The sequence below is a fragment of the Artemia franciscana genome, unplaced genomic scaffold, assembly GCF_032884065.1.
Source record: "Artemia franciscana unplaced genomic scaffold, ASM3288406v1 Scaffold_209, whole genome shotgun sequence".
Taxonomy (NCBI): domain Eukaryota; kingdom Metazoa; phylum Arthropoda; class Branchiopoda; order Anostraca; family Artemiidae; genus Artemia; species Artemia franciscana.
The window spans coordinates 452,701-478,754 of record NW_027063105.1 but is presented as its reverse complement, the minus strand read 5'-3'; the positions used below and the strand labels follow the sequence as shown (position 1 = coordinate 478,754).

The following is a 26,054-nucleotide window of genomic DNA, read 5'->3' as shown; positions in this document are numbered from 1 at the left end:
TCATCAAGTGAGAAAATTTTAAGATCTAGGTCACAAGATTGTTATAAATTTTTACCATACAATAAACTTGTGACTTGAAAAAACAAATAATCAAACTAAATAAAATTTAAAAGACGATTCAGTCTATTTGTTATGTTGTGCCTCTTGGCATTTGCAATAGAGCTTGGGTTCTTTTAACAATTTCATAGAAGAAATTCTTACTTGCTGAGAAATATCAAAGGTAAATGCTCCAAAGACTCATTTTATGACAAACACTGGGTTTTTAAATGCTAATTTAAGGAAAGGTTGGAAGAAATTGAAAAGAGAAATTACAAAAAAACTAGTTGCATATTCATATGTCTCATTGCTTTCGTAAGTTGGAAAAAGGTTTTTATAAATATTATTGTCAGTATTTTTAACCAAAAAATAAGCAGAGTTGAAATTTAAAATGAAAAACAACTTTTTTTTATTAAAACCTTTTATGGTTTATCCGACATATTTAAAAACTATTAAAAACAAACTCGTTCGTGAAACTATTCTTTCTTAAATTTTTTAGAAAGGTGAAATAGCACTGAAAAATTATTTACTTTCATAACCAGCAAATAACTACCAAGAGGTCTTATTTTTTTATTTTCCAAACACCCCTTTCAGTTTTCTATTTCTATATTTTGTTGTGCCGGTTTTGTTTTTTCAAAAAATCACTATTTTTCTAAATACTCCTAACACAGGCAAATATCGGGAGCTAGTTTGTCAATAATACGTTGCATAAACCACGAGACAGGTTGTGGGTTGTGAGCTATTTCCCACGAATAAAAAAAAGACGAAATGAAAACTGCTTGAAACAAGTCCCTTGGAAGAACTAAAATAACCAACTGACTGCAATAGTGTCTTGTAATCTGGGTTCCTTTTCAAACGAGTCCTTGTTTAGCAAAACCCCATGTATCCGAACCATTTAACCAGAACCATCTCTTTTAAGTCAATCCCCATTTAACATAACCCCAATTTAGCTAATCCTTCAAATAAATCAACTTCGATTACACTCATACCCATTGCAATTCACACTTCCTCAACTTAAGTTAGGTTGAGTTACCTAAACTGGGGCTCAGTTAAATGGGGATTAATTTAAGGTAAAGTTAAGCAGGATTTAGTTTTAAAATGGGTTGTGTTGCACGGAGATTGTGATACATAGGAGTTGAGTTAAATATACTGGATGGAAAGGGACTTAGTTATGCACACATTGAATGGAGCTCCTTCGAGTGATGCTTGACTAATAGACCTGAAAATTAAGTGTGAAGTTGGCTCTTAATTTTCTGATTTTTGATGCCACCTATATAGAATTAACTTTATAATGTTTTCAGAAAGAAAGGAAGATAATGTATTTGGCTTTTATCATAGGCTAATAAACGCCTTGTCTGTACTGTTATCGAGTTTCAATATGAAAAGTAGGTTTAAAAGCCCATTTTTCATTTTCTATGGGCAGACTATAATGTTCCTAATAAAATGTATTTCTTGATTAAGTTCTAGGCTAGCATAAATTAATAGATGTTAATTAGTTAATAAAGTAGACTAGGTCTATCTGGTAGAACTCTAGTTTAAAGGTTCCTTTCTGGCTTAGAAATTAGGTGAATGAATTTAAGGCCAAGAATGTGCCCAGGAAGGTATTTTTAATCTACTGAATCAAAACTTTTATTATATCCTGCGTTTCAAAGATTAAATAGGCCACATGTCAGAATGATGCCTAGCCTAGGTTACCTGAATTTTGAAGAAAAAACTTTTGGGTAAAATTCTAGTTAATTGACTTCTTGCTATCTCAGAAAGGGTTTAGGTTAGGAAAATGAAACTTTCAGGGATAAATCTTCAGACTAAAGTATGTCCTGGGAAGGTATTTTGAAGCAACTACCTCCACTCCTTCTCCCTCTAGAGGGCCCTGACCTTTGATGACCTTTAGAAATATGTATGTTATTAAAGTGAAACCTTGCAAAATAGATCTTCTGCTTAATTGAAATACAACAAAATTGTTTTCAGCTTCATAACTGCTCAATTCCATTTTATAAGGTTTTAAAGATATGCAAATACATTTCCTAAATTTTGAAAAAACACATTGATATGGCTCAAAATGCTACTCAAAAAACAGGAATTGCATTTTCAGAACTAAAGGTAGAGAAAAAGCAACTAGTAACTGAAAATTAAGGTAAAATGTTGTTTTGTCAAAATTTCAATAAGTATAGACCTGTCATGTAGGCAATTTCAGGGCCCTCTAGAGGGAGAAGGAGTGGAGGTGGGTACCTTAAAATACCTTCCTTGGACATACTTTTGCCTGTAGACCCATCCCTGAAAGTTTCATTTTCCTAACCAAAACCCTTTCTAAGATAGCAAAAAGTCAATTAACTAGAATTCTACCAACTTTTGTCTTCTTTTTTCTGTTTCAATCTTTGCTAAATCTTTCTGTTTTAATCATAGTTAGCCTAAATCTATAGCCTACACCTAATTGAAATTTGATCTTAAATTCAAGTTTTACATTCATTGAAATTTCAAATGGAATTCATCCTCCTTCCCTAATGGTTAAATACAGGCTACAGCCCAAATTGTAGCCTAAATATATATGAAAACTTTGGTTCTTTTGGCAGATTATTAACCAATATGAAATAAAATGAAAAGTATAAAAAATTTAATGCACAAATAGGCTATTTTTCATTTTGGTAGAATTTTTCTCCATTTAAGGGGTGGTTTTCTAAGTTAAAAAGAGATAATTTTCTAGTTTATCTACTTTTGATATCTTTGTAAGATGTTTTATTAGGACAATGAACCTTTCAATAATGAAACCATGGCCAAAAATAAACACTTGGATGGTATTGCCAAGCCTCCATGTTAACCATCTTCTGATTTCTAAGTCTTAGAAATTTGCTTACTTAACAAGCTACTTAACCTATTAAAATTTTAACTAGCCTACTTAACTAATTGACATTTTGACAACAAAAATTTAACCTTAATTTTCAGTTATAATTTATGTTTAACCCACTAAAATACAAGATGAGTAGAGTAAATAAAAGATAATGAAAGAAAAATAACACAACTATATGAGAGATAAAATATATACAACACAACCATAACTTATTTAAAAAAGGAATCTCTAAAAAATCAACACAATTACAAAGTGAAAACTAACAAATAAATAAACAAACTAAATAGTGGAATGGGCCAAGAGAATCAACATAATCCACTTTAAATTTTGAGCCTAACTTCTGCAAAGAAGTAATAATGACAAGTCCCAAAATACCAAATTGTTTTCTTGTTCCTACAAGGCTGGGGTAAATAAAGCCAAAACTTACAATGACAGAAATATAATATACACAATTTAGCCCAATTCTTTTATTTTCAGTATAGGTGAAATACCAGACAGGAAAAGTATTGAATGATTACAAAAGCTACTATATAGTAATGCAAGCAATTTTTGAGAATAATGACAACAATTAGCCACTATTTTACCATAACCTACTTTAAGTTTTTTTTTAACATCCCATACAATATTGGTCCTAAAAGCTAATAGATTCAAAAAAATATGAATGCCTAACCACTGCAATTCAGAGACACAACAGACAGAGAAGTTAGAACATGGAAGACAAATTAGCATAGACCTTGCATTAAAGACTAGGTATTCACAAATATCAATATTCAATGACAGACTTTGGAAATACTTTGAAATAGATGAAACAGAATTCAAGAGCCTAGATCTAGAACAGCTTAAACACAATATATCGTCTGCAAATGCAATATAGGCGAAAATTTCCAAAATTAAAAGAAAAAGAGTGTATAATTCTGGGTAGCATAATGTGTATACAAATACTGAAAAGATATGGTGAAAGAACACCATCTTGACACACTCCAGAATGGATTGGAATATTCCCATAAAAAATAGAGTGAAACTTTAACAATACATGGGAATTCCTATACCAAAACTGAAGTACCCAAACAGTTGTATGCAATGAGAAGGTTTGATTAATTCAGTTTATTTAGAAGCCAACCAACCTGCAATAAAACATGACACACATAAACAGCAAGTAAAGCTTTACAGGCAGCACAAAAGGCAATAACAAAAAAACAAGCACTAAGCATACAGTATCTTCCTTTGCATAAACAACAAAAATAGCAAAATTCTTCTGAAATATTGTAATAACATAAACCATAATTATGTCTCTCACACATCATTTTGTGATTCACAGATCAAAAGTTTGTCTTGGTTTTATGGGCCTTCCATATCTTAACAGGCATGGACCAAGTAGAGCCCTGCTTGTATTGGTATTCTTGTTATTGTTCACTGGAGCTGGATTCAGAGTTGCAAACAGTGTGGCTGGGACATCACTAGTTTTGTCAACTCTAAACCTTATTGGGGTAGTAATGGGTGGCCTGGTTGTGTATGGCCTTTTAGGGGACTCTGTATCCTCAAGTAATAGATCTGGTGCAATAGGCTGGTTCTCATCCGGGACTACTACCAGTTTGTGTGGAATGTTGATTTGGTTTCTGTTGGAGTATCGAATCTGGGTTTTAAATGCACACAATTTCTTCTTTAAGTACTTTTGTTTTCAGCTTGTACAAAGTAAGATCTAGGCTCAGGCATTGACAGAACTGTCCCCTTCTTCCACTGTTTTTCTTCTATTGACAGTTTCATCCAAACTGTTTGTTTGGGCTTTTCTCAGGTAAGTCTCCTGCATGCTGGTTATAGTGAGTTTTTTTCCTATACTGATTTCTTTCATGAACCCTGATGATCTCTTTTCTTGGTATTACCTTGGGATGCAGCTGAATGGTTGGTAGAATTGACCTTGGAGTCCTGCTCATGAGCTGTTGTGCTGGTGATGCAGATCCACTGATAGGAGTACTCATGTACTCTAGGAGACCAAGATATGGATCTGCCTTGGAGTCAACTGTCTTCTGTATGATTCTTTTTGCCATGTCTACTGCCTTTTCTATGTGTCCATTTGACTTTGGGAAATTTGTGCTTGATGTACAGAGCTGTATGTCATACAGTTGCAGAAATGTAATGAACTCACTGGATGAGAACTGTGGTCCATTGTTTGACCAGATCTTCAAAGGTATGCCATATCTGGCAAAATGGGACTTGAGTTTGGTGATGATTACCAATGAGGTTTTGCAGTTCAGCTTGTCAATCTGTTTGAGAAATGGCTATAGTAATTGCTAGTAATAAGGTAATTTCTTCCCTCCAACTGATAGAGGTCAATACCAATGATTTCCCATGAGCCTTGAGATAGTGGGGGGTTAACATTGTCTCTTTGGTATTGCTTGGTCTGTATTTCCCACAAGATTCACAGCTTTTTAAACCTTTCTATTTTCTGGTTCATTCCAGGCCAGAATTTCAGTTTTATTAGATTTTCAGTTTTATTACATTGTCTGACCAGAATTCATTACAGTTTGTGCTTTCCATTTGGTTTTTTCCATTCCCATGTGGGGTACATGCAGGTGCTGTAGAATGTTTGGCTGGATGGTTGAAGCAATGACAATTTGGTCAGCCTTCAATATGATGCCATTGACAACTGCTAGCTCTTCTCTGAAATTCTAGTACAGAATAATGGATCTTGGACAAGACTTCCTGACAGCAGGCCACCCTTCCTGGATAGCCTTGGTGAGGGTTTGCATTACTGAATCTTGCAGATTTTCTTTTCAGATTTGCTCCATTTTTGTATTGCTGACCAGAATATGTTTGACAAATGAGTTTACATGAAATTCTATCTCATTTTGAAATTTGTCATTTTCTTCAGATGGGTGCAGACTTGACAGGGCATCAGCTACCAGGATGTCTTTGCCTATAATGCTGTGAACCTCCAAATCATAGGCCTGTATCTGATAAATCATCCTTTCCAACCTTGGTGGTGCCTGAGATTAGCACTGTTTCATCTCATTCAATGCTTTTGTGGCAAATGCTACTATCTTTCCATGAGTTAGGAGTTTTGCCCCAATGCGGTGCTTTGATGAATCTGTTTTTAATTCTACTTCTTTGCTTTGAGCATCAAATGCTTCTAGGTTATGACAAATAGAAACCTTGATCTTTTCCATCTCTGATTTGTGAACATCTGTCCACTGGAATATAGCCTGCTTTCCTAACTCTGAATGAGTGGTTTAAGGCGGAGAGATTTGGAGCATAATAGGATAGAAAATTGACCAATCCTAAGAACATCATGAGATCTTCCTTGCTTTTTGGATATAGCATGTCCTTTATAGCTTGAAATTTCCTTGGATCAGGTTTTATACATTCAGCTGTGATGATGTGGCAAAAATAAGGGATAGTTGGAGCACGGAATATACATTTTTCAGGGTTGAATTTTACTCCTTCCTTTCTGGCCCTCTCCAGCACATATATAAGATTCCTATCATGCTTGTCATCCTTACCAGATACTATTATGTCATCCACAATCACACCTAGTCCCTCTAGATTGCTGAATATTTCCTCCATTTTCTGTTGGAAGATGTACTGAGCACAGACAATGCCAAATGGCATCCTCATGTATCAATACCTTCCAAATGGTGTATTAAAAATTGTCATTATTGATAATTCATCTGATAGTTTGAGAATCCAATATCCAGACTTTGTATCTAGTTTGGTGAATCTGTTGTGACCATGGAGCTGTGCAGCTACATCTTCAAAAGTTGGCATGGGGTAATAGGGTCGTTGTATAGAGTTATTTAGATCCTTGGATCTAAACACAAACGCAGAGAACCGTCTTGTTTTTAACAGTGACAATTGAGTTCACCCACCCCATTGGAGTTGTGGCCTTTTGTATAATTCCCTGTTTTTTCCAGCTGTTCTAACTCACTTTCCAGCTTGTCATGAAGGGCAAATGGTTTGTGTCTCACTGGATGTACAGTTGGCACAGCGCCTGGCTTCAGATATATGGTGCATTTACCTGCAATAAAAAATGACACACATAGACAGCAAGAAAAGCATTACTGGCGGTGCAAGGTAAGCACAAAAGCTAATAACAAAAAAAACAAGCAATAAGCATACAACTGGAAGAAAGTTGAGGAATATTGACTCCAGAACTGACAAGGGGAAACATAACTTGAGCATGAAAAACACTGTCAAAAGCTTTAGACAGGTCCAGGGCACAAACATGGACCTCAAAGCCACTGGCTTAAGCCTTTTAAAAGACAGAAGTTAAAACATTGTGGGCTGCTGGCGACCAATATGCCATCTAAATCTAAAATGATTTTGACTGTTATCCATAATTTCTGTTACAAAAGGTAACAAAACATACTAAAAATATTGGCTAACATTATGGGTCTATAGGAATCACAACTTAAAGGATCCTTTTTGTGATTTAGCACTAAGGTTCCTGCACTGCTTAGAAAGGAGTCAGGCACCAGAGAAGACGCCAAGCACATTTGGAGAAGCAGGTGCAGGTGGAACACTATATATTGCTACTCTGTTTGGAGGTGGGAGACAGCAATACCATTATGATCATTAGGTTGTGATTTAATTTGTTTAATACTTTTAAGCACTTGTTCCCAGGAGACTAGGGTTATATGCTTCTGTTTCAGCTTCAAGGGAACTAAATCACTAAGGAGATACAAGAAACAAGAGTGTATAGCATAGTTAATAAATGTGAAAATACTAGAATAGTGCTTAATCCAAGAATCCACAGGAATAGCATCGCCAGAAGCTTAGGGTTCCAGCTTAGAGGAATTGATCACTTGTCTCAGTTGAGAAGCAGTTTTGGGAAATTACGGGCCATTATACCATACACTATGCAGATACTGCTTGAATTCGTCTTTGGTCTTCTTTTTAATATTAAAACCATAGCCAACATTTGAGCAGCCAAAGGCAATCCATATATGAAGTCCTAACTTCACTCTATTTTTAATGCCTTTTAATTTGGGGACATATTTCAAATGGGACTACAAGTTTTTAAATAAACCTGGACACAAGTGACAGCAGCAGCTTCTGCTTGTTTCAAACAGGCAACAATTTGAAGGTAATGTGTGCTTAACAGGGAGTGAGCCTTTGCTAAATAAACACTAGTGCACAGCAAGCTGATTGGGATTTGAATGTTTGAGAGGATAGCAGCAAGGGTAGAAATGTATAATGGAAAGTCAATTTTCCTCCATTGACTTTTATAACACCATTTCTTATCAAGCTGGCTGCCAATTATGGGCAACTGTGATATTGAGAAAGAAATGGAGACACTTCAGGATATTGGGAGATGGTTGTAATCATGCTCATCCACATGTACATCCAAGGAAGACACTGTGAGTTCCACTATTATAATTGTATGCGTGTCTAGCAAGTTTTAGGGCAATGCAAAAACCAGCAAGTAAGGACTCTAAAATAAGTTCAGTGTGGCTTGACTTATGACGATGACAAATAACTTATTGAGGAATATCAAAATAAATAATCGCAAAATATATAAAACTATAAATTAAAATGAGTGTTTAAATATTGTCAGAATGATTTCCTGCATTGCTGTGTTGCTCCAGGGTTGTATGGCTGTAGCTTGTTGTGGTGCCGGGTGTTGTGCTTGTTTTGTTTGGTGGTAGGATATCGTGATGCTTCTGTGATGAGAGAAAGCCATATCCGAAGCCCATTAGAAGTTTGTGCCTCCTTGTATCAAGCGTTATTCTACAATTGGTCTCATGTGAGTTTTGTAGTAAGTAAGCATTGCATTTTTGCTTAGATTAAACTGGCGTAATTTTGCCAAAGACCTTAGTAGAGGGATAATTTGGGAAATTAAATGATTTTTATGGTCATCTCATATCAATCTATTGTTAAAAATGACACCCAGAATTCTCGTTTTCTGAACTACTAGTATCAGGTAAATCTGGTATTCTATGCTTTAAAAATGAAATCCTCATTATTTCTGATTTGTTCTATTTATGGTGAGTTTTTTTGCTGAAAAATCTTGCTCCAGTCTTGTTACCGTTTCCTGTAGGTCTAGGATTTCGCTCTGCTTCTGTAGCGAACTTTGTACGATCTTTGTGCCATGTAGCCATCATGTTGCAAAGTACCAAGAATAGGGTAGGACCTAGCTTAGTTCCCTGAGGTATACCACATGTTAGGGTCGTTGTATTTGGCGGATTGTTTTTGTATTTGGTCTTCTGTTTTCGTTCAGATAGGAAACTTTCAACTATTTTGATTAAAAAAGGGTGAAAACCTTCCTTGCATTTTAATATCTCCTCATGACTAGAGGTATCAAAAGCCTTCCTGACATCTGCTTGTAGAAGCTCAACAAATGCCTCATTATTTTAAAGGTGGGCTACCATTGTTTCAAAAATTTTTACAAGGTAGTGGCTTGTACTACACCCCTGTTGGAAGCCGTATTGTCGGGTGTCTGTTATTTCGCTGAGTCCTTGTAGTTGCCATTTGTTAAAAAAAGTTTCATGAACTTTTGATAATATTGGAGTTAGAGAAATTGGTCGCAGATTGCCCAGTTCTTTGGGGTTCATGACTTTCGGGACGTGATTCATTGCATAAATCACAGTTGAAGTTGCCCATTAGAACCCAATTGTATACTTGACTTTCAATATTTTTGATCAGACTGCTGAGAGAGGAGCACACAGTTGCAAATTTTGTTAGAGAAGAGCCAAAAAATTATCAGCGGTACAAGTGGTACAATACAGGAGTTTAACTAGGCATTCAAGTCCACCCAAGGGTCTTCCTCTAGTTTTAAGAGGTTTTGGCAGGGTGTGTCTTTTGTAGACACATGGGAATCAGCACATCTTGGACATTTTATAGCTTGGTCACATTTTTATTCTTAGTTTCTAATTTAACATCAACATTTTTGTGTGTTGTGAGGTTTATTGCCAGATATACTAAAGCACAGTAAGGACTTGTATGCATATCAAAACGTCTAGGAACGTCTACAAGTAACATTCGTTTTTGATTGTAACAATGTCTGTGCATTTACATCAAACAGATTGATTAGGCTACTCTTATTGGATTTCGCTGCTTTCGCAATCCTGAAACGATATGTTTTAAAATGATAACTTTAATGGCATGCAAAATTTGACATAAATTTTTTTCAAATAGAATTTATTCTGCTGTAATTTGGAATATTTCCCTAGAACATTGCAACGATGAGAAATATTTTGTTGTTTACTGTGGAAAACACAACCCAAAGGAAAATTCATTCTCCAATCATATTAGTATGGAGTAAAATAAATTTAGCTGTACTATCTTAAAGACTAACCATCAAAATTACCTCTTTCATTATTTCAGGACCCAAAGGTAGCGGCAACGGGTAACCTGAAGTATCTGTAGGTTATGGAACGACCAGTGGAAGGTATTCTTGATTTGCCTTTGTTATAAAAACAACAGATGCGAACAAGCAAGGTATGTCTTTATATTTTAAGAGATTCTGCATGGAAAACTTTGTTTTTGGGTCTTGTAGCCTTTTCTGAACGTTTAATTTAGTTGAATTTTTAGGTTATTTTCTCCTGGTAAACATCTTGGTTAATGAGCATTAACCACGTACTTCTATGAAACAAATATATATTTTTAGGTAATAGAAAATGTTTATATTTCAATAAAATTAGCTTATATAATCTTTAATTTTAATGGAATGGAAAATTGACTGTGTTTTTACTATATTAGATAAAAAATAAGTTTTTTCAACTTAAAGTGTTTTCAACTGTGTTAAAGTTAGTGTTAAAAGTTTTTCAACTTAAGTTTTTTCAACAACGCTAAACGCTTAAGTTTGGCTCTTTCTCTCAATTCTACTTTTTAAAACAGTTAAAAAACTTTAGCGTAAAGAACAGGACGTTGATGAGGAAGCAGCCCCTTTCATATACGAAGTAATTTCTGTTCGTTTTAAGTTTTAATGTCGCTCCTTACTTTCAGTAAAAAAACCCTGTTTTTTTAATTTAATCTCTGAACGTTTTGAATCAATGCATGTTTTGATTTTGGCTCTCCGCAGAGGAATAATTAAAACCAAATTAACATTTTTTATATATTTTTTTTTGGCTAAATGGCTTTCTCATAGTTTTGATCGAATGATTTTGAGAAAAAAAAGGAGTGGGGGAGGAAGCCTAGTTGCCCTCCGATTTTTTAACTTAAAAAGGAAACTAGAACTTTTAATTTTTTGCGAATGTTTTTGTTAGTAAAAGATATACGTAACTTACAAACTAGCTTACGTAACGAACTTTTGTATTCTGATGTTTTTATTACATATATGAGGGGGTTCACCCCCTCGTCAGTACCTCGCTCTTTACACTAAAGCTTAAATCTTGTCCCAATTCATTAAGAATGACCCCTGAATCACAAAAGTCGTAGAATAAATAGTTAAAATTACTAGAAATACTTTAGCGTAAAGAGCGAAGTATTAGGAGAAGGTGAACCCCTCATATGCATAATAATTTCTGTTTGTTTTAAGCTTTAATGCTGCTCCTTACTTCCAGTTGAAAAAAACTTTTTCATATTTATTTTTTCATTGTGTTTTTTTAAATAATGCTAGATAGTCCTGCGCTCCCTTCATGGAAATTTTCTTCTCCAAACATATCCTCCAACATATTCCCCTCTTCTCAACCCCTCCCCCCAAACAAAAAATCCCAATAACCATTACTATATGTAAGTACTGCTCAAAGTTTGTAACTCGTAGCCCCTCCCACGGGGACTGTGGGGGAGTAAGTGGTCCCCAAAGACATAGTTGTAAAGTTTTTCGACTACTCTGAATAAAATGGCTATCTCAGAATTTTGATCCGTTGACTTTGGGAAAATAATTAGCGTGGGAGGGGGCCTAGGTGCCCTCCAATTTTTTTGGTCACTTAAAAAGGGTACATAGTACTTTTCATTTCCGTTAGAATGAGCCCTCTCGCAACATTCTAGGACCACTGGATCGATACGATCACCCCTGGAAAAAAAAAAACAACTAAAAAACAAAACAAACAAACAAATAAACACACATCTGTGATCTGCATTCTGGCAAAAAATGCAAAATTCCACATTTTTGTCGATAGGAGGTTGAAACTTCTACAATTGGGTTCTCTGATACACTGAATCTGATGGTGTGATTTTCGTTAAGATTCTATGACTTTTAGGGGGTGTTCCCCCTATTTTCTAAAATAAGGCAAATTTTCTCAGGCTCGTAACTTATGATGGGTAAGACTAAACTTGATGAAACTTATATATATAAAATTAGCTTTAAAATACGATTCTTTTGATGTAGCTATTGGTATCAAAATTTCATTTTTTAGAGTTTTGGTTACTTTTGAGCCGGGTCGCTCCTTACTAGTTTGTTGCCACGAACTGTTTGATTCTGCTAGGAAAAGTTTGTTTTTGGGTCTTGTAGCCTTTTCTGAACGTTTAATTTAGTTGAATTTTTTAGGTCATTTTCTCCTGTTCAACATCTTGGTTAATGAGCATTAACCACTTACTTCTATGAAACAAAAATATGTTTTTAGGTAATAGAAAACGTTTATATTTCAATAAAATTAGCTTAAATAATCTTTACTTTTAATGGAATGGAAAATTGACTCTGTGTTTTGATTAAATAAAAAAATAAGTTTTTTCAACTTAAAGTAAGGAGCAACATTAAAAAACGAAACTAACAGAAATTATTCCGTGTATGAAGGGGTTGCCCCCCTTCTCAATATCTTGCTCTTCACGCTAAAGTTTTTAGCACTTTAAAAAAACTCCTTATTCAAATTCAATAGCCCTCGTGGTTCAGGAGTTGTTGTTGATAAATTAGACAAACCAAAGTTTAGTGTAAGGAGTAAGGCATCGAAGAGGGGCAACCCCTTCTTATACAGAATAATATCTGTTTTCTTGAGTCTTAATATTGCTCCTTGCTTTCAGTTTGAATTTTTTTTTATATTTAATTTTCTTTGCTTTTCATATAATGCCGATAAATCTGGCTCATCCTCCATCTGACCATCCTCTCCTCACGAGAAACTCCTCCGTGGAAAGTTCCTCCCAGTTAATAAAATCCTTCTGATCAATTCTATTCTTGCTGAAATTTCCCCTTCTCGCTCCGTAATATTTTTTTCAGTGTAGTCAGTTCAAAAATTCTCCGTAGCGTTCTTTTATTTGCAAAAAAGGTTTTAATCGTTTTTACGATCACTTCGGAAACCATCTGTCCATACAAATTATTTCCCAGTAATTCAAACATGCTGAAAGTTTCCCCTGAAACATATTCGCATATTAAAGTGAGTAGGCAAAGAAAACATAGGACAAATAAAAAGAATTTCGTAAGGGTATTTGGTCAAAGTACCTCAGTGTAAAATTCCCCTGGAAAGGTCACCCCAGGAAATTTACCTGTGAACGGAAAATTTGTTTGATAGAAACCAACACAAAGCACAAATCCCCCCTCTCTACCAAAAAATCCGTATACTTCCTAATAACAAACTATACGTAAAGATAAAGGCGAACTTTATAAGTTCAAGAACTCTCTCCTGGGGCTGGGAGGCGGTCATGTTGTCTTCAAAGGCATTTTTTGGGGCCTTTTTAAGTATGCTGAAGCAAATGGCTATTTCAAAATTTTTATCAGGAGACTTCGGGGAAAAATGAGCTTGGGAGAGGGTCTAGTTACCCTCCAATCTTTTGGTTACTTAAAAAGGACGCTAGAACTTTTAATTTCCGTTCAAATGAGCCTTTTCCCATTTTTTGGTCTGATTATCCCCCCAAAAAACAACAAAAAAATAAGCACGTATCCATAATCTTTCTTCTGATAAAAATACATAGTTCTTACTATATATTTTTCACTATAAATATAAATATATAGTTCACTTACCTTGGTAGTGTTACACAGTGTTACCCGGTATGTTTTTTCACAGTTTAAAAAAATCTAGAAGATTAAGAATAAGTTCGCAAACAAGGATTAGAATATTGGAAAACTATGACAGAGGTCAAATATAGTTCTGAACATTGGGCGCTCAGAAAAGCGGAAGAAGATTAGCTAGTTGTTTCCCAGAGAAATCACCTGAGAATTGTTTTGGACATCCCACCAACTGACCGTATATCAAACACAAGATTGCACAAAAATGTAGTTCGTTCCCGCTTTCTAGGGCTATAATGAGAGAGAGGTTGAGATTGCTAGGCCACCTTTTGCAGATGAAGGATGACAGATTGCCAAAACTTCATTTTCTATCTTAATTGCAGCAGTGTTATTCTCATACATGCATTAATCACCGTAACACATTTGTCTGGTATAACTTACAAGATTAATGTCTTCGTGTATTCTCTTCATTCAGCTGAATCGAACGCATGCTTGTAATCTATAAGACTGAAGACTAAACGTGTTTCATGTCTGAGGACTTAAACTTCTCTTAAAACTTAATCAATAGCATCTTTCAAGAGTATCATCATGCTAAATAATTCGCCAACTATAGAAACCAGGCTAATGCCTCTACAATTACCGCATTTACTCTTATTACCTTTCTTATACAGGGTTATATTCAGGCTTTTCCTAATATCCTGAGGCACTTCCTTTTTTTAATATTCATAATCTTTCCTAGCTTATTTCTGACCTCGTAGCCACCATTCTCCACACCTTTCCCCTATTCAAAACATATTCTCGAAATTTTCTGGCCATCTCTCTTTAACTCTTTTCTTATTACTGATTTTAAGCTCTCCTCTTTAGCATTCAACTGTTCCCGGAAAGCTTCTCTAAAATTTTCATTCTTGAGTTTATCAACCTTATAGCCTCCCGAGGGGTATGTTACCTTTCAAAAATTTAAGCTTTAAATTAGCTCTAAAAACTACTTAATGGTCACCTTTACTTTTACCATCAATGCCCTATCATCTTTTATTGATCCAGCCAGTCTTTGGTTTACAATAGCATAGTAAAGATTAGCTATCTTACCATCTTATGAATACCATGTTAACTTATGGGCTATTTTATGACCAAATTCTGTATTTGTTAATGCTAGATTGTTGTACCTGGACAAGCTTTGTGCAGTATGTAGCCATTACTGTTTTATTTTCCTACACCAAGTTTTTCCTTAGCTTGAATACCAACTATCCCTATTCCTACTGACCCAGGCCTTAAAATATCCTAAAAAACATCATATTTCTGCCTGGTACCCTGTCTATTTGTTCTTATAATTGTATGTAAGTTCAATCTGATTCAGTACTATATCTGTTAGTGGATAATTATAAAATTGAATTTACCAATTAATGAATCAAGTCAATTTAATAACCTTTAATATAGTTAAATTCATTTAAACAAAGGAATCGATTAAAAGTAATGTTACATGATTGAATTTAAAACATAAGTTAACTTTTTAAAAAGTATTCTGACCTTTGAGTCTAAAGATTTGTTCTTTGAACTCTTCTTTGTCGTTTGGCGTAACTAACTAGTTCGTTCACCTTTGTTACGGTTAGACTTTTAAACACTTCGGGGCTAAGAGAACCTATTTTTATGGTTTATTCAAGAGATTAGATGACATGTAGGAGTGAAAATTGGCTCTAATCTTGACGCAGAAATTGTGTCAAGATTACCTTGTGTCAACACTAACGATTTTTTTGCAAGTTCGAAAAACTGTCAAAAACGCCTAAGACTAGATGGTGGTAGTGCTTTTTTCGTTCGACCGAAAAAACTAACCGAATAGGCTAATTGTCCGGGGTTAAATTTTCAGTTAAATTAAATCCATAAAGAAGAGGGATTTATCTGTGGAGGTGTTGCCAGATTTTGGGGGATTACATAAACGATCAGAGATAAAAAATTAAGTTATTTCAACTGAAAGCATAAGCCTCATTAAAACTTGAAACGAATAGAAATTATTACGTATATGAGGGGTTGCTCCTCCTCAACATCTCGCTCTTTACGCTGATGTTTGAATTCTTTCCCAATTCTTTAGGAACGATTCCTGACACAGTGTACATTTATTTAGAAAATAATTTTTTTAAGTACTAAAAACTTTAGCGTAAAGAGCGGGGTGTTGAGGAGGACCAATCACATCATATATGTAATAATATCTGTTCATTTAATGTTGCTCTTTAATTTCTGATGATTTTTTTTATTCAATTGAATTTTGGACCTGCGAGCCAACTGTCGACGGGAAGGCGACCAAAAAAAATAAGCAAACCTTCGAAATCAGCTAAAATTGTGCATACCCTGCAACACATCCGGTTGTAATCAGCGTTAACATACGCATCGACTCTCACTTTTTTTTTCTGTGACTTACCTAACGAATTTATTGTAAAAATTATAATTTTATCGAATATATAATTTTTTTAACCTTAAGATATTGCATTATTTGATTTTTATTTATCTGCTGAAAACGGTCCTTGGGAAGTGGCCTGTGGGTTGTTGGTAAAGACATTTCAAGATTACTAACACAATATGGCCTATGCTATTAGTTTCGTGAAAATGGCACATCAAAAGTGGGAGCGCTACATGTTTAATTTGACCTGTGCTTTCTATTGGTTGCTTTATTGTGTTGCGAGAGCAACACTGGTTTTGTCCTGTTTTTTTTTTTTTTTTTTTTTTTTTTGTTTTCCTATGCCGCCGATGTCAGCTTATTCCTGGAAACTGGTAAGGGTCTAACCTGTGCGGTTTTTACGGAAAGTGTGGACCTCAGGCCGGATTGATGAATATGGCACTACATTTTGGAAAGCTCCGCAGAACTCTTGCCTGGGGCCAAAAAGCTATCCGTTACAGATAGCTCCCTTCTTTCGATATTCTTTTGTTATTGTTGTTTTTTCAACGCTGAGGAATAGCCTTTGATCATGTGATTACTTATCGCGTTCTTCTTTGAACATAACGTTTTAAAAGCTTCGATAGGCTGACAAGTTCAGCGTTTAACCGATAGCAAAGAAGCAAAACCAAAGTGTTGCTTTCGCAACACTTTATTCGGCGAAGCCGGACAAAGGTTGCCGTAACACTTCACGTTGCTCAGGCAACGTAGGTCTAATTTAATTTTAGTTTCGTATTTCATAGTGCTGTTAGTGCTTTTAAGGCCACTTCATTCTCGGTGATTTTTTGTAGGGAAAATGCTCGAGTTACAGTGGGATAATTTAAAGACCATAAAAACCAGAATAACCAAGTATTGACTGCTATCGAAAAAAAACAAAAACAAAACAAAACTTCAAAATTCAAAATTTTCCTACTATTTAAAAGAGGGAAGTGATTACTGTCATTGTATTTATTAAAATAAGAATTTGGTTTAGGTAAAAAGACGTTAACTTATAACTTATAAAACAAGCGGTTCTTTTGTATCAGCCAGTTCACACTCGAGAAGTGAAGTTAGGTTAATCGCAATGAAATATAACCTTGATGTAACCTTTGGTTTATATCACAATATCTGCTACATAGTTGCATATTTAAGGGGGGGGGGGTAAAATGTTTGAGCAGCGCCTTCAACTTAGACCCCCTCCCCTCTAATATGCAAATATATAGCCGGAAAAAACGATTAGAAATTAAAGTTTTTCAAATGAAAACGAGCCAAGGAAAAATTTGCAGGCTGAGTCGTCTGAAAGAAATCTTACTGGGGGGGATTACAGCAAGGAGGGGTTTGCTGTTAGAAGGGGGATGTTTCTTGGAGAGTGAGCCAGATATAACGGTATTATTTGAAAACCGATCAGAAATTAATTGAAAAATACATGTTTTTCAACTGAAAGTAAAGAGCAACATAAAAATCAAAACGAACGAAATTATGCCGTCTATAAAAGTGAAATTATGCCGTCCTCAATACCTTACTCTTTAAGTTAAAGTTCGACTGATCGTCTGAATTTTATAAGAACAGTTACTCAAACACAGGGGCCGTTTATTTAGAATACGAATTTTTTTTTTAAAGGGTGTAAAGTTTTTAGGGTAAAGAGCAAAGTGCTGAGGAGGAGGTAACCCCTTCATCTACGAAAGAATTTCTGTTCATTTTGAGTTTTAATGTTATTCCTTACTTTCAGTTAAAAAACGCTTGTTTATTTATTAATCATCTAATTAAATCACCATTGTGTTTCAGGAGTCATTCTTAAATAATTGTAACACAAAGTTAAACTGTAGCATTAAAAACTTAGCATTGAGAAGGGGGAAATTCATTTCGTGTAAGGAATAGTCTCTGTTCGTCTTATGTGGTTATGCTACTCCTTATTTTCATTTGCAAACACTTTTTTTTATTTCCTGTAACTTAAAGTGTTTTGTTCAGGAAATGGGAACCTCCTGGGAAGGTGTAAAGAGGCGGGCTTTGAATAGATGAAGGAGGATCGTGTGTAGCTGTGTTATCCTCAGGAGGATATGTGCTGTGGTGAGTTGTTAGTAGTAGTAGTTATTTTAATATGATCGGCGCTGTCCTTCCCATTTAGAGTTATGCATAGGCCTATATTATGGAATGGGTGATGTGTGAATATGTATTAGGTGTGGAAGGGCGGGGTCTCTGATGCTTGAGCCTCAAACGAACCCAGCTTAATAATTTATTATTATTATACAATATTTGAATTCTCTTTACAGCTACAAAAGTTTGTCATTCTACCACCCAAACATCTGTCCAAAGACTAAGAATTTTCAAAAAAAAAAAATAATATTCTTAATTGTATTCTTGTTCAAGATCTCTGTAAATATTTCTCAAGTGGCCTATGGATGGGTCTTTCGAGAGATTACATAAAAAAACTAGTTTTTTTTAACCTTAAGTAAGGAGCGACATTAAAACTTAAAACGAACAGAAATTACTCCGTATATGAAATGGGTTGTCCCCTCTGCAATCCCTCGCTCTTTACGCTAAAGTTTTTAATTGTTTTAAAAAGCAGAACTGTGGCAAAGAGTCAAACTTTAGCGTGAAGAGCGAGGGATTGCGGAGGGGACAACCCATTTCATATACGGAGTAATTTCTGTTCGTTTTAAGTTTTAATGTCGCTCCTTACTTTCAGTTAAAAAAACTAGTTTGTTTTATATAATTTCTGAACGTTTTTGAATTAATGCGTGTTTGATTTTGGCTCTCCACACATAAATTATTAAAATGAAATTGGCATATTAATTCCTTTTTTGGCTAAATGGCTTTCTCTTAGTTTTGATCAGACGATTTTGAGAAATAAGGGGCGGGGAAAGCCTAGTTGCCCTGCAATTTTTCGGTTACATAAAAAGGCAACTATAAATTTTAATTTTTAACGAATGTTTTTATTAGTAAAAAATATACGTAACTTAAGAATTAGCTTACGTAATAAACTTTTATATTCTTAAATTTTTATTATGTATATGAGGGGGTTTGTACCCTCGTTAATTCCTCGCTCTTTACACTAAATCGTAAGTTTTGTCCCAATTCTTTAAGAATGACCCCCTAATCCGAAAGGCCATAGAATAAATAGTTGAAATTACTAAAAATACTATAGCATAAAGAGCGAAGTATTTATCTCCTCCTAAATACCTCGCTCTTTATGCTAAAGTATTTTTAGAACCCCTCATATGCGTAATAATCTCTGTTCATTTTAAGTTTCAATGCTACTCCTTACTTTCAATTGAAAAAACTTTTCCATGTTTATTTTTTCATTTTTTTATAGTAATTTTAGAAAATCCTGCGCCCTTTTCATTGAATTTCTGTTCCCCCATGACATATTTCTCCAAGGAGAGATCCTCCCACATAGTTCCCTTCCCTCAACCCCACTCCCAAAACCAAAAAAAAATCCCCTGAAAACGCTGTACACTTCCCAATAACCATTATTATATGTAAACACTGGCCGAAGTTTGTAACTTGCAGCCCCTCCCCCTGGGACTGTAGGGGAGTAAGTCATTCCCAAAGACATAGTTATTATGGTTTTTGACTATGCGGAACAAAATGGCTATCTCAAAATTTTGATCCGTTGACTTTGGAGAAAAAATGAGTGTGGGAGGGGGCCAAGGTGCCCTCCAATTTTTTGGTCACTTAAAAAGGGCACTAGAACTTTTCATTTCCGTTAGAATGAGCCCTCTTGCGACATTCTAGGACCACTTGGTCGATACGATGACCCCTGGAAAAAAACAACAAAAAAAAAACAACAAACAAATAAACACGCATCCGTGATTCCACATTTTTGTAGATAGGAGCTTGAAACTTGTACATTAGGGTTCTCTGATACGCTGAATCTGATGGTGTGATTTTTGTTAAAGATTCTATGACTTTTAGGGGTTGTTTTCCCCTATTTTTTAAAATAAGGCAAATTTTCTCAGGCTCGTAACTTTTGATGGGTAAAACTAAACTTGATTAAACTTATATATTTAAAATCAGCATTAAAATGCGACTCTTTTGATGTAGCTATTGATATCAAAACTCCATTTTTTAGAGTTTTGGTTGCTATTGAGCCGGGTCGCTCCTTACTACAGTTCGTTACCACGAACTGCTTGATTGACAGCAATTGGAACCCTTTTTTTTATTTTGTTACTTTCCTTTTTTTTTATTTTTCTTTTATTTTTTCGTATTTATTCAGAATAAGAAGAGAAAGAGGGTAGACTAGACATTCCAAAAAAAAAAAAAACTTGTCTTAACTGGTGGAGGTCATTTAAAGGTAAACACTCCCTTAAGTGGCTTCTCACCTAACAGTCTCTCTTATTTTTTTATTTATAGTGCTAAATCAAATTAAAATAATAAAGGCTAAAGTCAAACTAAGCGCTAGTTTTCTATAATCCTAGAAACATGGGGAAACATAAGTTGGTTTATATATACTAGTTTTATTGGTATATATTTGATAGCTGTGAAGTAATAAATGTTTTCCGTTTTAATTTTCAACTTCGCTCTTTGCCTCCCTCAGAAAAACTTTGCTTTTTTATGGCACTTGATATTAACCAAGGGACATATAGCAATCGCAAATTCTGTCGGTCTGTCGGTCTGTCAGTCCCAGTTTTGCTACTTTATGCACTTCCAGGATAGCAAGGACGATGCGATTTGGCAGGCGTATCAGGGACCGGACCAGATTAAATTACAATCGTTTTCCGATTTGACCATTTGGGGGGGGGGGGCTGGTTAATTTCGAAAAAATTGAAAAAATGAAGTATTTTTAACTTACGAATGGTTGATCAGATCTTAATAAAATTTGATTTTTGGAAGGATATCGTGTCTCAAAGCTTTTATTTTAAATCCCAAACGGATATGGTGACATTGGGGGGGGAGTTGGGAGGGGGAAACCTAAAATCTTGGAAAACACTTAGAGTGGAGGGATCGGGATGAAACTTGTTGGAAAATATAAGCACAAGTCCTAGATACATGATTGACATAAGTGGAACGGATCCGATATCTTAGGGGTAGTTGGGGGGAGGGTTATTTCTGACAAATTAAAAAACATGAGGTATTTTCAACTTACGAATGGGTGATCGGATCTCAATGAAATTTGATATTTAGAAGGATATCTGTCTCAAAGCTCTATTTTTAAATCCTGACCGGATCTGGTGACATGGGGGGAGTTTGGGGGGGGGGGCCTAAAATAATGGAAAACGCTTAGAGTAGAGGGATCTGGATGAAGCTTGGTGGGAAAAATAAGCAGAAGTCTTAGATACATGATTGATATAATTTAAACGGATCCCCTCTATTTGGGAGAATTCGGGGGGGGGGGGGGAGGGTTAATTCTGAAAAATTTGAAAAATGAGGTATTTTAACTTACGAAGGAGTAATCGGGTCTTGCTGAAACCTAATATTTAGAAGGACCTCGTAACTCAGATCTCTTATTTTAAATCTCAACCGGACCCAGCGTCATTGGGGGGGGGGGACCGGAAATCTTAAAAAATAGGTAAGATCAGTATGAAACTGGATGGGAAGAATAAAAAAAAGTCCTAGATACGGGATTGGCATAACCTGAACGGATTTGCTCTCTTTGGGGGAGTTGAGAGGGAGGGTTAATTCTAAAAAAATTGTAAAAATGAGGTATTTTTAACTTTCGAAAGAGTTATCGTATATTAATGAAATTTCATATTTAGAAGGACCTCGAAACTCAGCTCTCTTATTTGAAATCCCGACCGGATCCAGTGTCATTGGGTGGGGGGGGGCCTGAAATCTTGGAAAACGCTTAAAGCGGAGAGATAAGGATGAAACTTGGTGGAAAGAATAAGCACAAGTCCAACATAGGTGATTGACATAACCAGATCGGATCCACTCTCTTTGGTGGAGTTCGGGGAGGGAGTAATTAGGAAAAATTAGAAAAAATCAGGTATTTTCAACTTACGAACGGGTGATCAGATCTTAATGAAATTTGATATCTAGAAGGATCTTGTGCTTTAGAACTTATTTTAAATCCCGACCAGATCCGGTGACATTGAAGGTAGCTGGGGGGGGGGGCAGACCAGAATTCTCGGAAAACGTGAAAATCGAGGTATCTTACGAATGGGTGATCGGATCTTAATGAAACCCGAAATATAAACGAATCTTATGTCTCAAATGCTCCATTTTCAATTTGAATTGGGTTTGGGGACATAGAGAGTTGGAGGGGGAAACAAAAATCTTAGAAACCGGAAATCTTGGAAAACGCTTAGAGTGGAGAGATCAGGATGAAACTTGATGGATAGAATAAGCACAAGTTATAGATACGAGATTGACATAATTGGTACGGATCCGTTCTCTTTGGGGAAGCTGAGGTTGTTAATTTGGAAAAATTAGAAAAATTGAAGTATTTTTAACTAAAGAACGGGCGACCGGATCTTAATGAAATTTGATATTTAGAAGGAACTCGTGTCTTAGATTTCTTGTATCAAATCATAACCAGATCTGTTGAAATTGGGGGGAGTTGGAGGGGGAAACCGAAAATCTTGGAAAACGCTTATAAATATCGTAGATACGTGATTGACGTAACCGGACCGGACCCGCTCTATTTGGGGGAGTTAGGTGGTGGGGTTCAGTGCTTTGGCGAGTTTGGTGCTTCTGGACGTGCTAGGACGATAAAAATTGGTAGGCGTGTCAGGTAGCTGCACAAATTGACTTGATAAAATTGTTTTCCCCGATTCGACCCTCTGGGGGGCTGAAAGGAGAGGAAAAATTACAAAAATTAAGGTATTTTTAACTTAGAGTGAGTGATCGGATCTTAATGAATTTTGATATTTAGAAGGACCTTGTGACTCAGAGGTCTTATTTTAAGTCCCGACCGGCATTAAGCCTCTGATTTTCCTTTTAAAGCAATCTATTGATTCTTAGAATTTTGCTAGAGCTCATGCCATATGAGCTCTTGGCTGTTCCAACCTCGTCACAAGTGTCATATGAGCTCTTAGCTCTTGTTTACGTATAAATTCATTTTTGCGACAATCCACTCCCCTCTAAATATTATGGAAGAAGTACTAACATTATTTATTTCATACAATATTAAAATACCCCCGGGTATTTTCCATACATTTTGCCAACATTTACTCCTGTTTCAATCCGTTTACTCATAAACTTATGGTGCTTTATCATCCGGTTTTATTTGATTCACTTGACGTGCATCTGGTCACAGAGTACACTTTGAGTATTTTCTTTTGTAGTAAAAAATCCTAATTGAGTGTTTGTTAAATATTGAGCCGTCCTCATTCCTAACCTACGAATAAAGTGATGCCTTTTCTGTGTTCTTACCGGATATATTAATCGTTGTTTGTCACAAATCCAATATGGACCTTCAAAGATATTTTCCAACTGAATGTAAGGAGCAAAGTTAAAACTTGTAGCGAATAGAATTTTTTTTTTTGATAATGCCAGGGAATCTGACTCCACTTTCACGAAAAAATCCTATCGACGGATATATCCTCTAGACAATTCCATCCTTGTGAAAACTTCCCCGGACCACTACCCTTAAGATCGCTTCGGGTGAAATTCAGCAAAGACAAAGCAAGACATAAGAAGAATGTCTTATAGGAATTCTGGCAAAATCCCCCAGTGTGAAATTTCCACTGAAAATTAACCCCCTGGAAACGTCCCTCCCCATGGAAAATTCTCCCTGTGGAAAATTTCCTGCAGAAAATTCATCCCCCAACCAGAAATAAAGTATATATACTTCCCAACAACAAATACTAAACTTAAACAATGGGCAAATACTATAACTTAAAAGACCTTTCCCCAGGGATTGTGATGGGTTATGTTATCTTTAAAGGCATAGTTATTCGGCCTTTCAGCTATGCTGAAAAAAATGGCTATCTCAAATTTTAAATTACCAATTTTGAGAAAAAAGGGCGTTGGAGGGGACCTAGTTGGCCTCCAATCTTTTTGGTCACTTGGTCACCGGTCGAATGAGCCCTCTCCCGATGTTCTTGGACCACTGGGTCGATACGATCACCGTTGGAAAATTAAACAGCAAAAACAAAGAAATAGCACGCATTCGTAATATTTCTTCTGGCAAAACATACACAATTCTACATTTTGCAGAAAGGAGCTTGAAACCTCTCCTGTATGGTTCTCTGATACGCTGAATCTGATGATGTGGTTTTCACTAAGATTCTATGACTTCTGGGGTGTTCCCTTTTTTTAAAGTCAGGCAAATTTTATCAGGCCAAAAGCCTTTGTTGGGTAAAACTAAACTTAATGAAACTGATATATTTGGAATCAGCAGAAGTCGATTCTTTGAATATATCTGTTGGTATCAAACTTCTGTTTTTTTTAATGTTTCGGTTACTATTGAGCTTACTGACTTACAGCTCGTTGTCACGATATTTTAGATACGGTTTATCCTCTGTTAGCGTCACCCTTGTTAAAACCGGTTTACCTGTAAATTTACCTGCGTTCACCTGCGGTTGGTTTGTATCCAGTCACTTTTGATTTATTTGAACGGACGAGAGATCTCAATTACTGGTAAAATGAGCATCCTCCAAAGTTTCTAAAACCATGAGGCAGAAGTGGGGATGACAAAGGGGCAGTCCCCCTCATATACGGAATGAGTTTTGCTCATTATGGAGTGTAATGTCTCTCTTTACTCTCATAATAACAGCGTAAACCAGAAATATTCCCAGAAATCAAGAGAGATTAAATATCAGTTTCACTGAAAGCCCCCCCCCACCAAAACTATCCCCCCCCCCAAAACAAAAGTCTTGGATACAGGCCTGTGGATTTTATATCAATATATACCTTCACTCTTTCACCGCCTCTCCCTTAGAGCTAATTATGTGTTTATCCGAAGGTTCATTAAGAGTTTGGATGTTTGATATTAAAATACACCCTTTGAGGCATCTCCCTTTCTACCTAGCTACAAAACAATCATAGAACCCCATTGGAGAGTCTTAAAGCCCTCATACGCAAATGTTTGGAATTGTAAAACAACAGGAGATCTACCTTACACAGTGAAATTTGTATAAACCAAAAAATATTTTGACTTGTTTGGAAGGGATGAAAATGCCTCAAAGGGCGCATTTTAATACCAACACATCAAAACTCTCATGGACCCTTCTAATAATACAGAATTAGTTCTAAGAAAGAAACAAGAGGAGGGTGGAGGTAGAAATTGATGTGTAATTCCCAGGACCATATTCAGGACTTTTGTTCGGGGGCTGTTTTCTTCGGGGGAGGGGAACAAAGCTTAAAAAACACATCAAAAATGTGAAATATATATTTAATCCCTCTTAGTTTCTGGGAATATTTCTTGTCTACCCTGTTACTATAAAGTAAACAGCTCCATTATCAATATGAATGGAACTTATTCTGTATAAGAGGGAAACTTCCTCATCCCGACCTCTGCCTTATGGTCATGGAAACTTCGAAGGATGCTCGTTTGATCAGAAATAGAGAGGTCAGAGAATCCTTTTGTAGAAGTTTCAATATACTAAATATCGTTTCAAATATACTAAAAATTTGAATTTTACATTTTTTGGCAAATAAAAGATCCCAGATGCGTGTTGTTTGTTTCTTCTTTTTGTTTGTTTTCCCCAGGGATAATCATATCAAACCAGTTATCCAAGAAGATCGGAAGAGGGCTCATTTGATCGAAAATAAAAAGTCCTATTGTTCTTTTTAAGTGACTGAAAATATTGGTTGGCAGCTAACCCCCGCTCATGCCCTCTTTGTCTCTAAGGTCGTCCGATCAAAATTTTGAGACAAACCGTCCGTTCAGCATAGTCAAAATATCTAATAAATATGTCCGAGCATTACTTAACCCCCAATTCCCCTTGGGAGCGTGAAAGCTATGAATTTTGCTCTGTGTATACACTTAGTGTTGGTGATTGGGAAGTGTACATATATTTTTCGGGCAGGGGGGAGGGTTGGAGGCTTCGTGGGAGGACTTTTTATCGAGGAAT

The 26,054-nt window shown here is 35.7% G+C and overlaps 1 long non-coding RNA gene across 3 annotated transcripts in view; it reads left to right on the top strand.

Moving 5' to 3' along the window:
- Positions 1-1,335: 1,335 nt before the first annotated feature.
- The window catches only part of LOC136042826 (uncharacterized), an 82,203-nt gene continuing 57,484 nt past the window's right edge, over positions 1,336-26,054 (top strand). For all 3 annotated transcript variants that reach the window (XR_010621452.1, XR_010621450.1, XR_010621451.1), the window contains exons 1-2: positions 1,336-1,421; positions 10,202-10,315. This is a non-coding gene — a long non-coding RNA (uncharacterized LOC136042826). The remainder of the gene's footprint in view (positions 1,422-10,201; positions 10,316-26,054) is intronic.